Here is a 12,327-nt window from a genome sequence, read left to right on the forward strand (position 1 = left end):
TCTTGTGTTGTGGAGCACAGGTTCTAGGTTCACAGGCTTTAGTTGTTGTGGCACGTTGAACCTGTGTCCTCCTGCACTAGCAAGTAGATTCTTGGCACTGGACCATTAGGGAAGTCCAGATTTAATTTTAAATACAGTTATGTATTAAACTATGCACAAATAGAACAGGAAGGAAATAGACCGTTGTGATCAAGTTGGTGTGTTAAGGTGCTTGGTTAGGAATAATTACTTTTATTTTCTCTGTTTTCCAAGTTTTATGTAAAGCAGAGTCCTGCTATCTCCTTTTGCCCCTTTGGACCCACTCTCTGCTCCGTTTCTAGCTACAGAGACTGACTAGAGGCGTTTGGACCATCGGGAGGCCCAGGGTGTGGAGGGAGGTAGAAGAGTGAGCAGGTTCAGCTCTCTGCCTTCAGGATCCCTGTGGACTCCTCAGGGACAGTCCTCTCCTCAGAACTCCCTTCTAAGTTCTGGTGGCCACTCCCTCTCCTCATAAAAGGCACAATGAGAAAACTGTAAGTTTCAGTCTTATCTGGGGACTCAGTAAGGACTACAACCCAGGAGACCGCCTTTCAGAGAGCTCTGAGGAACTGCTCTGAGGATGTAAGGGGAGAGGTGAGTATATACGTGATTTTGACTAAGGAGTAGGTGCGGCCCAGCACACATCTCAATAGACAGTTGCTGCTGGCCACGGGGAGGGAGGAGGTATCTCAGTTAATTATTTTTGTGCTTTTCTAAGTGTGGGAAGATGCAAAAATCTGGGTTCATATTACTATCTCAGGGCCTGTTTCCCTAAAGCACAGAATGCCTCAGCTTGTTCTTAGTCCTGAATTCCTTTTAGGGTGTACTGTAGGTCAGTGACAGTAATCCTTGAAGAACTAGATGGCAAGGGACATTCCTTGTTTGCACCACTTTCCTGTCCCTTGTGAGTTTTCTGTACCCTCTCCATAACCTTCGAAAATAGTCTTTTCTTACTAAGCCCATATAGAATTGCCCTAAATTGAGTGTGCTTTCAGTTTCTTGCTGAGATACTTACTGCTACTCTATTAATCATGCCCTTTCACTTTCTATATTTTTGGTGCTTTGATGTCTGGGGCCTTCCTAACCCTGGAGAGACTGTCCCTCCCAGGGCAACCAGTTCCTGGTTGAACATCTCAGCTGCAAGCATACCTTTTATATGCAAGTGAACCAATCCTAAGTCTGTACCTCCGCCACCTGTGGGCCACTATTGCTCTATCTTGATCACTCCAGGGCCAGATACCAGACAACCAGGAACAACCCTTAAGTACCCAACAGCCTGCTGAAATCATTCAAACTAGCCAATCCTAAACCTATTTGCCCTGTCTTCCCAGCTCCTCACAGAAACCAAAATAGAGCCTCTCGCCCACCTTTCCCCCTTGCTTCCTCTACTTCTGGACAGACCCAGGGCTTTCCAGCATTGCCTCACCCCCAACCCACATGGCTTGGCATGATCCCTCCCTTTGGTAACTGTTGCCAGCTAAAAATTGTCACTTGCCATCTGCCTCTGTAGGCTTCTCTGGTAGCTCAGTGGTAAAGAAGCCACCTGCCAATGTATAAAATGCAGGACACATGGGTTTGATTCCTGGATCGGGAAGATCCCCTGGTGGAGGAAATGGCAACCCACTCCAGTATTCTTGCCTAGAGAATTCCATGGACAGAGGAGCATGGTGGGCTACAGTTCATGGGGTCACAAAGAGTTGGACACGACTTAGTGACTTGGGCTTCCCTGGTGGCTCAGAGGTTAAAGCATCTGCCTACAGTGTGGGAGACCTGGGTTTGATCCCTGGGTTGGGAAGATCCCCTGGAGAAGGAAATGGCAAGCCACTCCAGTATTCTTGCCTGGAGAATCCCATGGACAGAAGAGCCTGGTAGGCTGCAGTCCACGGAGTCGCAGAGTCGGACATGACTCAGCGACTTCACTTTCACTTTTCACTTAGTGACTTAACAGCAACAACAACATCTGCCTCTATAAGGGTTAGGTTGGGCTACTTCAGTCACTGACCTTTAACACACCCCAAAAGAAGTTCAGGGTAGAGATCAGGAATGAGGCACTCAGTGTTCTGGGATAAACTGGCAGAACAGGTTTTGGATAGTTAAATATTTTCAGGAAATTTTATGAGTCCAATTTTTTGAATCGTCTCATATTTAGAAAAGCGCTAAAATAATTAACAGAGACATCCCCTCCTCATGACTAGCAGCAACCTTCTGCTTATATGTGTGTTTGTCTGTACTTATCTCCCTTCACTAAAATCAAATAGAGTACTGACCTTCCCCCAACCACTTTGGAGCAATTCCTGAGAACTCTCTCCTGGGCTATTGCCCTCAGTAAGACTTAACTCACAACCCTCACTCTGTGCATTTTTTTTCAGTCAATATTGTGAATAACAAATTGTCTTTTCAATGATAATCTCTGTTGTTCTTACCATACCTGAATAATAAAACCTACATTTTAGAACAGATATAAACATTTTGATACTTTTTTTTTTCAAATATAATGCCCACCAGAACTTGATTGCCGAAGAGTCATAATTGGAAATGATATAGCTGTGTGGTGGGCTTTAGCAGAAAGATGTGTTAAGGGACTTCCCTGGTGGCCCAGTGGCTAAGACTCTGCCCCCCCAATGCTGGGGGTCCAGGTTCAATCCCTCCTCAGGGAACTAGATTCCATGTGTCTCAACTAAAGATCCTGCGTGCTGCAAAGATTGAAGAGCCCATGTGCTGCAGATAAAACCTTGTGAAACCAAATAAATATACAAATACATATTTTTAAAAAGGGAGATTACCTTAAAAAAAGTGTTTAAAAAAAGAGGCCCCAAATGAATCATTTGTCCCCCAAATAGCAAGATTTAGTTGCAGTTTCAACACCTACTAGAAAAGTGACCGTTTAAACAGTCAATCTGAAATTTCCTCATCAGCCCTATTGAGGAATCCTGTGTGACAAAGACCCCTACTGTTCCCTTTCGCCCAAAGACGTCAGCTTGGCCTAAAATAATCCTTTCTTTTGCTAATACCTTCTTGCCTCACCCTCATTCTGCCTATAAAAACCTTCCATTTTGTACAGCCCTTCAGAGCTTCTCTATTTACTGGTTGGGTCACTGCCTGATTCAAGAATTATTGAAGAAAGCCAATTAGATCTTCAAGTTTACTCAATTGAATTTTGGTTTTTGACCAATGAAGATCTCTCCTATTCCCTCAATAGTCAAACATTCCCCTCAATGGGAATGCTGTTGTAATAGTAATAGATAATAAAAAAGAGCAGCTAAGATATTGAAATATGGGAACTTCCCTGATGGTCCAGTGATTAAGACTCTGCTTCCAAAGAAGGGGGCTTTGGAATCCCTCATCTGGGAACTAGGATCCCACGTGATGTGTGGTGTGGCCAGAAAATTAAAAAATTGAAAATATGAAGATACAGCCTAGTCGTCAGCAGTCTGGGTGTTTCATAGAGACAATCAAGAAAAATGTTTAGGGGTTTCTATTTTAATGAAGTTTAAAAAGCATTGGGGGTAAAAACAAAGAATAATTTACTCAAAGTTGGTTCTGGTGCTGCTGGTGTATTAATACATGTTAGAAACGAGTGGCCAGGAAGCATCAATCTCCCTGACCTCTGGTCATTTTTCAAGCCTGGATGAATGTAAGGCAAAATCAAATTGTTACAAGTAGATTTGAACCATATATTAGCTAATTTTCATGGCAAAAACAAGAACAGGAAAAGCAATAGATAAGAGTGTCTCTGTGCCTCTTTGCCTGCATTTAAGAAATAAATTTGTTTCTGCAATGAATGCACGCTCAAGTCAGTCTTGCAAAGGAGTTGGGACTGTGGCATGATATTAATATAGGTACTGAAAAAATTCATCAAGTCATACATCTCACCCCTGAAAACAGAAGCAGGAACTGAGAGTGGGTCTTGAGGACCTCCCATCACTCCCTTGCCTTACAAATAATCATTGTCATTCTTCAGGGAAAGTTCCAGACCTGCATTATTTGTAACATCAGCCTTTGCTGTCTTTTTTATGAGCCAGAGGCAGTGAGCACTATACCCAGAGGGCATTGGCTATGGTCACAGAAATGATTCCTGGAGCATCTTCAATTGTTAATAAAAATTCCAGGAAGCCCACTAGCTACTGGATAGAATATGGAGCTAAGCAGCAGGGAGGGGAAACAGGAGGAAGAGAAGGGAAACGGAAATTAACTCACTTGAGATGTCAAAAGGTAAATGAGTACTTTTACTTCTGACCTTCCCTTTCCCCTGGCAATGAAATAGATTATGAGTGGAGGCTTCCCTTTTCTTTCTAGGTTATTTGTGTAGACTATACCTTTTTATTTTATTTATTTTTCAGCTTTATTGAGGTTTGACTATGCTTTTAGAACTGTTTGATTTCTTGTAGCGAATTCTTGTTAGGGCTGACCACTTTCTCCCAATTGTACATGAAAATGGGTAACTGAGATTAAGCTTCTTGCTTTAGAAAATGTCATATATATATATACACACACAAGATTTTCTTTTAAGCATCTTTTTTTTTTTTTTTTTTTTTTGGTAAAATCAAAAGATTGGAAAACTTGAAAGATCGTCAACAAGGATTTGGTTAAATAAATTTGGGTCCATTCATTCTGAGGCATTGAGCTCTACCTGCAGATGGTATGTGAGTTAGCAGAGACCATTTTTAATGAGAAAGCTCTTTATATAGAAAGATGTTCACAAGGTTCTTTTCAATAGCCAAAGAAGGTTCAGAACACTTTGTATAGGATGCTAACATTTATTTAAAAAATATGTATATTCTTGTGTGTGCATAAACAAGGTGCCGAAAGAAAAAATGAGAAACTGATAACTGGTGGTCCAGGAAGGCAATGCTGGTGGCAGGACGCCAGGGGTGGGAGGGAACCACTATGATTTTGATCTATAAGAATATATTGCCTATTTGATAAGCAAGTCAACATAATTTAATTTAAAAAAAAATCTTCACTTTGTCTTGCTATATAATAGGATTCCTGGTGTTTCAATTCTTGGCTGTCCCTGATATATAATACTTGATATTCTTATTGGCTTTTCTGGAATATTTCTTGAACATGGGACAGATAAGGAAGAACATAAATTGAATTTTGCTTACATGACATTTTTAAAACTTACTTATGTGTAGAGCCTCAAATCTGTGTGTATGGGGTAGTGTGTGTGTATGTGTGTGTATGTGCATGTTGCTGGGTGTGTATATTCCAAATCAGCCATTAAGGAGAGCCAAGAGTGCCAGTGTGTGAGAAATTGCTAAATCTGTTCTGTGGGAGATGTTGTAAGTCAGATTAACTCTTCCAGCATCATGTTGGGGAGTACTTTGAAAGAAGGTCATAAAGATGTCAGGGCCAAATTTTGAGGGGCCTTTGCTAGGACTCCTAAGCTAGGGAGTTTGCCTTTACTCTGCCTGCCAAGGGGATCCATTGGGGAGATTGGTGGTTCAGATCATTGTCTAAGAAGAGGCAATGGTGGTGGCCAGACAGACTTACCAGGTCCAGAGGATGCAGGAGAGAGGGTCCTCCAAATCAGATTTTTCCTTCCCAGAGATAGGTCATCTCACATCCAGAGGTCAAGACATATATCATGCAGTTGATACATACATTTAAAAAGTTGTGGCAGGGACTTCTCTGGTGGTCCCATGGCTAAGACTGTGCATTCCCAATGCAGGGGGCCTGGGTTCAACCCCAGTCAGGGAACTAGATCTCAGATGCTGAAGCTAAGAGTTTGTGTGCTGCAACTAAGACCCACTGCAGTCAATTAAAAAACTAAAAAACAAAAAAACAATTGGAGTGGACTGGAGTTGGAAGGAAGAATGTAACACAGGCTGGGAAGTTATATTTTGAAACCAATAATGAAGTGTTAATGGCATCAGGGGAAAAAAGCCCACATAAGAGAATCTCAAAGGAGCTGCTAGCTTGTTAGAGAAGGCCTCACCTAGTCTCAAACACATCCTCGCCAGAGCCTGGGCAGCTTTACCTATCAACTCCCTGGGAACTTGTTCCCTAATTTATCCAGCTGAGAGAGACAACAGAACAAAGAAAATTTCACCCCGGCAACATAAATTGAAAGACCTCTTTCATCCCTATCCAGTGGCTCCTTCGAGTTGGTCCTAGACACTGTTATGAGGGACGAGCTCTGGGAAAAGGGGAAGGACATAACAGCATGTGATCCCACACTCAGTTCCTCACTGGTAAACTAGCTGTGACCTGTTTCAAGAGTTAAATGAGACAATGTATATAAAGCACTTATCACAGTGCCAGGCCGATGGTTCGAGTTCAGAAAATGACTCTGACCATGCCACAAAGTAGAAGTAATAATTATTGCCTCTTAGTAGATAAGGAAACTAAGGCTGAGAAAGGTTAAGTAAGCTGCCCAAAGTTACACAGCAAGAAAGGAAAGGAGCCTGGATTTGAAGCCTGGTTGCTCTGACTTCAAAGTCCCTCTTCTTCCTGCTTGCTCAGGGTACTTTGCAAATAACCTCGCAAACATGAATTCAAACCGCACCTTAAGATGCTCAAAGGCTGAATGGCTTTGTTTACAACAGCAGACCCAATACCTTCTTATTTCAGAGCAGAGGCCTACATGGCAAAATGCAGAAAGAGAAGAAAATAAGCAGATATTTCCATGGTCTGCACCCCATCAGTCTGCTAAGCGGAGCTGACAAGCATGATGTACAGGAAAGAACTCCAGATGTATTGAGATTTATTCATATTGATGTATTGAGATGGAATGATCTTAGAAAACGTTTACTCCCAATTTTGTCTCATGTATGTATTACTGATGTCTTTTCTTGATATCTTTTCTTGCTGTTGTTTACTCGCTAGGTCATGTCTGACTCTTGCGACCCCATGGACTATAGCCTGCCAGGCTCCTCTGTCCATAGGATTTCCCAGGCAAGAATTCTGGAGTGGATTCCCATTTCCTTCTCCAGGGGATCTTCCCAATCCAGGGATTGAACCTGTGTATCCTGCATTGGCAGGTGGATTCTTTACCACTGAGCCAGATATGTTTATATTAATGGAAATTGTAGGATTTCATAGGTGTGTATTAATATAAATGTGAAACCATAAGTGAAATGTTAACAGCCTCTTAACGATGTCCCAATCAATTGTATTGTAACAATTATAACTTGGAAAGACTTTATTATTTTTTTTTTTTAATTATACTGGGGAGAGTCCTCTAGAGCGGGGATTGTGAACTCCAACCTGTGGGCCAACCGAGCCTGCTGAAAGGTTGCTGCTGCAAGCCATGTGTTATGCCAGGATTGGTGACCTCCAGAGGAGAGGATTTTGATCTGGGGTCAGAGACGAGGCTTGACTACTTGGAACTTTTTGTGTAGCAAAGTTTTATTGAAGTATGATAGAGATAGGGAAAGCTTCTGACATAGACATCAGAAGGGGACAGAAAGAGTGTTCCCTTGCTAGTTTTTAGCAAGGTGTTTTATGCCTGTTAGAAAGCCATTAGGGCTTCCCTGGTAGCTCAGTTGGTGAAGAATCTACCTGCAGTACAGGAGACCCAGGTTTGATCCCTGGGTTGGGAAGATCCTCTGGAGAGGGAAATGGCAAACCACTCCAGTATCCTTGCCTGGAAAGTCCCATGAGCAGAGGAGCCTGGTGGGCTACAGTCGATGGGGTCCCAAAGAGTTCGGCACTCTTTAATTTTGTGTAGGGAAGGAAAAAAATGTCTGCCACTTGCAGTTTATTTCTTCTTGCTGCTTGGGGACCTCTGGCCTTCCTACCTGTTACCCTCTCACTGCTGCCTGCTTGTGTAAATAAAGTTTTATTGGAACTTATTTGTTTATGTCTTCTTTCATGTTACAAAGACAGAGCTGAGTAGTTGCAACAGAAACCACATGGCCTGTAAAGCTGAAAGTGTCTACTAGCTGATCTTTTACAGTAAAACTTTGCTGATCTCTGCACTACAAATGTGTACCAAAAAGAAGTATGGCATTTCTGTGCTCCAATGTCCCAATATATATGATATCAGAACATTAACAGTCTTTCTCCACTGATGCATGTGTCTTAACATCTGGAAGATAAATACCTTTTATATGGACACTTTATATACTTATCTCTTAGAATGAAATGTGGTGTCAGGTGAAATATGTAAAAAATTGCCTCTCTGGACAAATAATTTGAATTTGTCTCAAATGACTATGTTTGGGAGGGAAACATATCCCCCCAAAGTGTTTGGGAATGAATGTGATACGAAAGAACAAAGGGTTCTGAGATCTCTGGAGTGGGACCTGGTATTGATGAGCTGACCAGGCTAGGACTGTGCCCTGCCTCAGCACCTCCGTGAGGAGCAGAGCAATTCCTGACTCTTTTCCATCCCTGACCTCAAGCATCAAAGAGCATCAAGAGCATGAGGCCCATGGGCCATGTTCTCTGTCACTAGTGTCTTCTGATTGGCCTAGAGATACCTGGCCTTGTTCACTCATGCTTCCCCTGGCAGCCCAGTACCAGACAAAGCAGCTAAGGTAAACCTAAGTCCCTCCCATGCACTCTTTAGGCCTCGGAATTCAACTCATGAAAGAGTGTCCCCCAGGCCTAGGACTGATGAGTAGAAGTGATGGAAAATGAGAAGGAAAAAGAAATAACCAGTTTCCTGTGGCATCCAGTCTACCAGCCTGAGTGAGCTTGTCTGATTAACTTCATGTATGTTGGGAAGGAAACTAGTGATTAAAACAAGATCTGAAAGCTCTAAGTTCTCTCCATCATTGCTTCAGATAGAACAAGTCATCTGTTTTATCTATAAATTCCAGTGTCAGAGGTTCTATCTCTCTAGCCCCTGCAGGGGCTATGATTTAGGCATCATTGTTAGTTGTTTGTGCTCTTGAATTTAGAAAAGGCATAAGACCAGATGTTCTTGAGGATGTGGGCACCTTGGGGAGTGATGCCTTCAAAGGTGGGCATGGGGAGTTTGTCAGGGCCAGAGGGGACTTGGAATATAAGTCTTACATGTGTTCTGGGCCAGCCCTATCTCTGAATCGCTTTTCCCCAGCCACACTACACACCCCAGGGTAGGTTTCCATTAATGAAACCACTGGGGATGAAACTCCTTTATAATAAACATGATGTGTTAAAACAAAATAACAGCTTCATAAATCATACTAAAGAGTGCTGCAATACATCAGGTGGTTCAGCTGCAATACTCTTGCTGATCTATGGAGTCAGGACACAAATCTATTCAGGCGTAATTTTTTAAAAAGTTTTCATTTATTTATATTTATTCTTGGCTGTGCTGGGTCTTCATTGTGGTGTGCGGGCTTCTCATTGCAGTGGCTTCTCTTATAGAAGAGCAGAAGCTCTAGAGCTTGAGGGCTTCAGTAGTTGTGGCTCCTGGGCTCTAGAGCACAGGCTCAGTAGTCGTGGTGCATGGGTTTAGTTGCTCCGCGGCATGAGGGATCTTCCTGCACCAGGGATCAAAGCTGTGTCCTGTGCACTGGCAGGCAAATTCTTTACACTGAGCTACCAGGGAAGTCCCTGAGGTACAGTTTTTATTTATCCCTGAAAGTTGAAGGAAAGCAGAGTATACCCACCCTCATTAGAGACTCTTATCTCCCACTGTTTCAGGTATTCTGAAACCTTTAAAAAAATTTTATTTGGTTGCATCAGTTCTTAGTCGCAGCATAGGGGGATCTCTGTTGCCTCATGCAGGATCCTTCTGCTATGGACTTAGTTGCTTTGAGGTGTGTGGGAACTTAGTTCCTCACCCAAGATCAAACCCTTGTCCCACAATTGCAAAGTGGATTCCCAACCACTGGGCAACCAGAGAAGTCCCATTTTGAGACCTTGTGCTCGCTGATCTTCTCAACCACAAAAGTCATTCAGCAAAATTATTTATTGAGGGCTCACTAAGGACCAGATAAGGAGTTTCAGTGGTTAAACACACATATATATCCCACACTATATGTTCACATGCAGGGAGAAATTAAGCAAATATTCATACTAATGTATCATATAGTACAGTAAGTGTTGTGAAGAAAAAGAATCAAATGGTATGAAATCACATAAGAAGGTGACCTAATTTGATGGGAGGATTACATTGGAACATACATAAAATTCCTAAGGTGGGAAAGAGTGTAATCTCTTCAAGAAACTAAAGGAAAGGACAGTGCATCTTGCCAGAGAATGAGTGGGAGAAGCCCAGTTGGTATGCTGGCAGGATCATGGGGAGCTAAGGGGTCATTGTAGGGAGTTTAGTCTTTATTGTAAGAGCACTTGGGAATCTCAAGAAAGGTCTTCAGAGGAGAGTTATTAGACCAAATGTGCATTAAATTTTTTTTTGGCTGTGCCACGTGGCTTGCTGGATCTTAGTTCCCCTACCAGGGATTGAACCCGGGTCCACAGCAGTGAAAGCACTGAGTCATAACCATCAGTAATATACTGGTAATTCCCAGTATATTAAATTTTTGAATTTTATTTTATGGACAGTAGATTAAAGGGGAGGAAGAGTAGATGGGGGAGACAGGAGGCTGAGAAGTAATCAGCTTGAGAGGTGATTTGATTTAGACTGGGTGATGGTGGTAGATTTGGAAGAGAGTGTATTCTGAGCATATTTAGGGGTAACCTCAGTGTCACTTGGGGTGGATAGATGAGGTGGGGCATAGGAAGTATCAGGATAATTCCAAGTGGGTATGTCCTGCTCAGTGGGTCGAGATGCCGCAAACTGGAAGCACAGATGGAGAACGACCTGGATTTGGAAGGGGAGGGATGGTTAAGAGTTCAGTATTTGCTTACAGATCAATTGATTACAATTTACAAAAAATTCTCTTCAGTTTATCTACACTGAAAACTTTTTGAACTCTGGGAAGTTGAAGGTTTATTTATTTATTTTTGTAAGGATTTACTTTGTATTAATAGAAGTGGATAGAGAAATATCTGAGGTAGGGTAAGGAGACTTTGGTATCATATGTATAACTTCCTCTTCCTTCTCAGGGGGCTCTTTGGTTGTTGGGCACACTGATGCCAATGCACAGGGATGACACTTAATTACTCTGTATTATAAAAGAGTGAAAGAGCTGGGATCTTGAGGGAAAATCCTCAAGGTCATTCACCATATGAAGCTGGGTTGGAAATTGTAGGCTTCAGGGATGCACAGGAGAGTGAAGGCGCTGGGGGACTTGGATGAAGAGAAAGGTGGAAGGAGAAGGAGAAGTTGAGGTTGTGTCCTCTGAGGAGTGTGCTACAGAACCACTTCCACATCTCCTCTAAAATCTTCTGTGGATTTTCCTTTGCTCCCCACAGAGAGAGATGACATTCAGGTTACATGGAGGCCAGGGTGAAAGTGAACCGCTCTTAGGGAGATGGGCATGGAGGTTGCCCAGAGAGATGGAGGTCTGTATGCACTTGCCTCCTGGTTCAGTCGGTTCTTTCAGTGCTACAAGACAAGGGAACAGAAGAAAAATAAAAAGATGGCAAGGAAACAATAAGGAAAAGGAAGGAAATGGAAAGGTAGGGAAGGAAAAAGAAAGGTAAGGAAGGGAGGAGGATATTATATATTAAATTAACTCACGTTCATGCTAAGGCAAAGTGTGTAAGTCGCTCAGTTGTATCTGACTCTTTGTTACACTATGGACTGTAGCGCACCAGGCTTCCCTGTGCACAGGATTTTCCAGGCAAGGATACTGGAGTGGGTTGCCATTCCCTCCTCCAGAGGATCTTCCCAACTCGGAAACCTGCATTGGGAGGCGGATTCTTTACCACTGTACCACCTGGGAAGCCTGAGGCAAAGATAAGCGGTCTTCAAAAGGAAGATAACAAGTTTGCTTCCTCCCTGCCATTTTTTTCAGGGTATTCTGGGGGTGGCCTGTGGACTTGTGTGTTGATTCATATATTTATTCATTCCTTTATTAAAGATTTATAGAGTACTTTTTCTGTGCTAGTCAGGGATACAAAGATGAGACACGATCCCTTTTTACATTTGCCCGAAATTTACCGTTTAGTGGGAAGAGAGGCAAACGGGCAGAAATAGTTCAATGTGAGATTTGCTATAATAAGTAGCAAGAATAAAAGAATAAAAATGGGGCCTCTAGGGTCAAATCTGGAAATTGCAGGAATGCTTTACCCAGAAGGTGACACTTGAAGAAAGAACATGAGTTTTCCCAGCAGGTAATGGTGAGGTGAAGAGGGAAGCTATATCTGGTGTTTGGAAGAAAAGAAATTGACTGGGCCTGATTTAAGCAGAATACTTACTGGAAGGAAATCAAATAGTTCATAGAATTGCCAGGAGGGCTGCAAAGCCACTTTTGGAAAATGGGACAGGAGTAAGTTAAGCTAGACAAAGTCCAAGATCAATGT

General features: G+C 42.5%; 1 protein-coding gene across 3 annotated transcripts in view; it reads left to right on the top strand.

The window, feature by feature from the left end:
• CTNNA3 (catenin alpha 3) overlaps window positions 1–12,327 on the top strand; it is a 1,864,976-nt gene that overhangs the window by 16,006 nt on the left and 1,836,643 nt on the right. The window lies entirely within an intron of this gene.

The sequence above is a fragment of the Giraffa tippelskirchi genome, chromosome 2 (genome assembly GCF_054371585.1).
Source record: "Giraffa tippelskirchi isolate mGirTip1 chromosome 2, T2T-mGirTip1v1.2.pri, whole genome shotgun sequence".
NCBI lineage: Eukaryota > Metazoa > Chordata > Mammalia > Artiodactyla > Giraffidae > Giraffa > Giraffa tippelskirchi.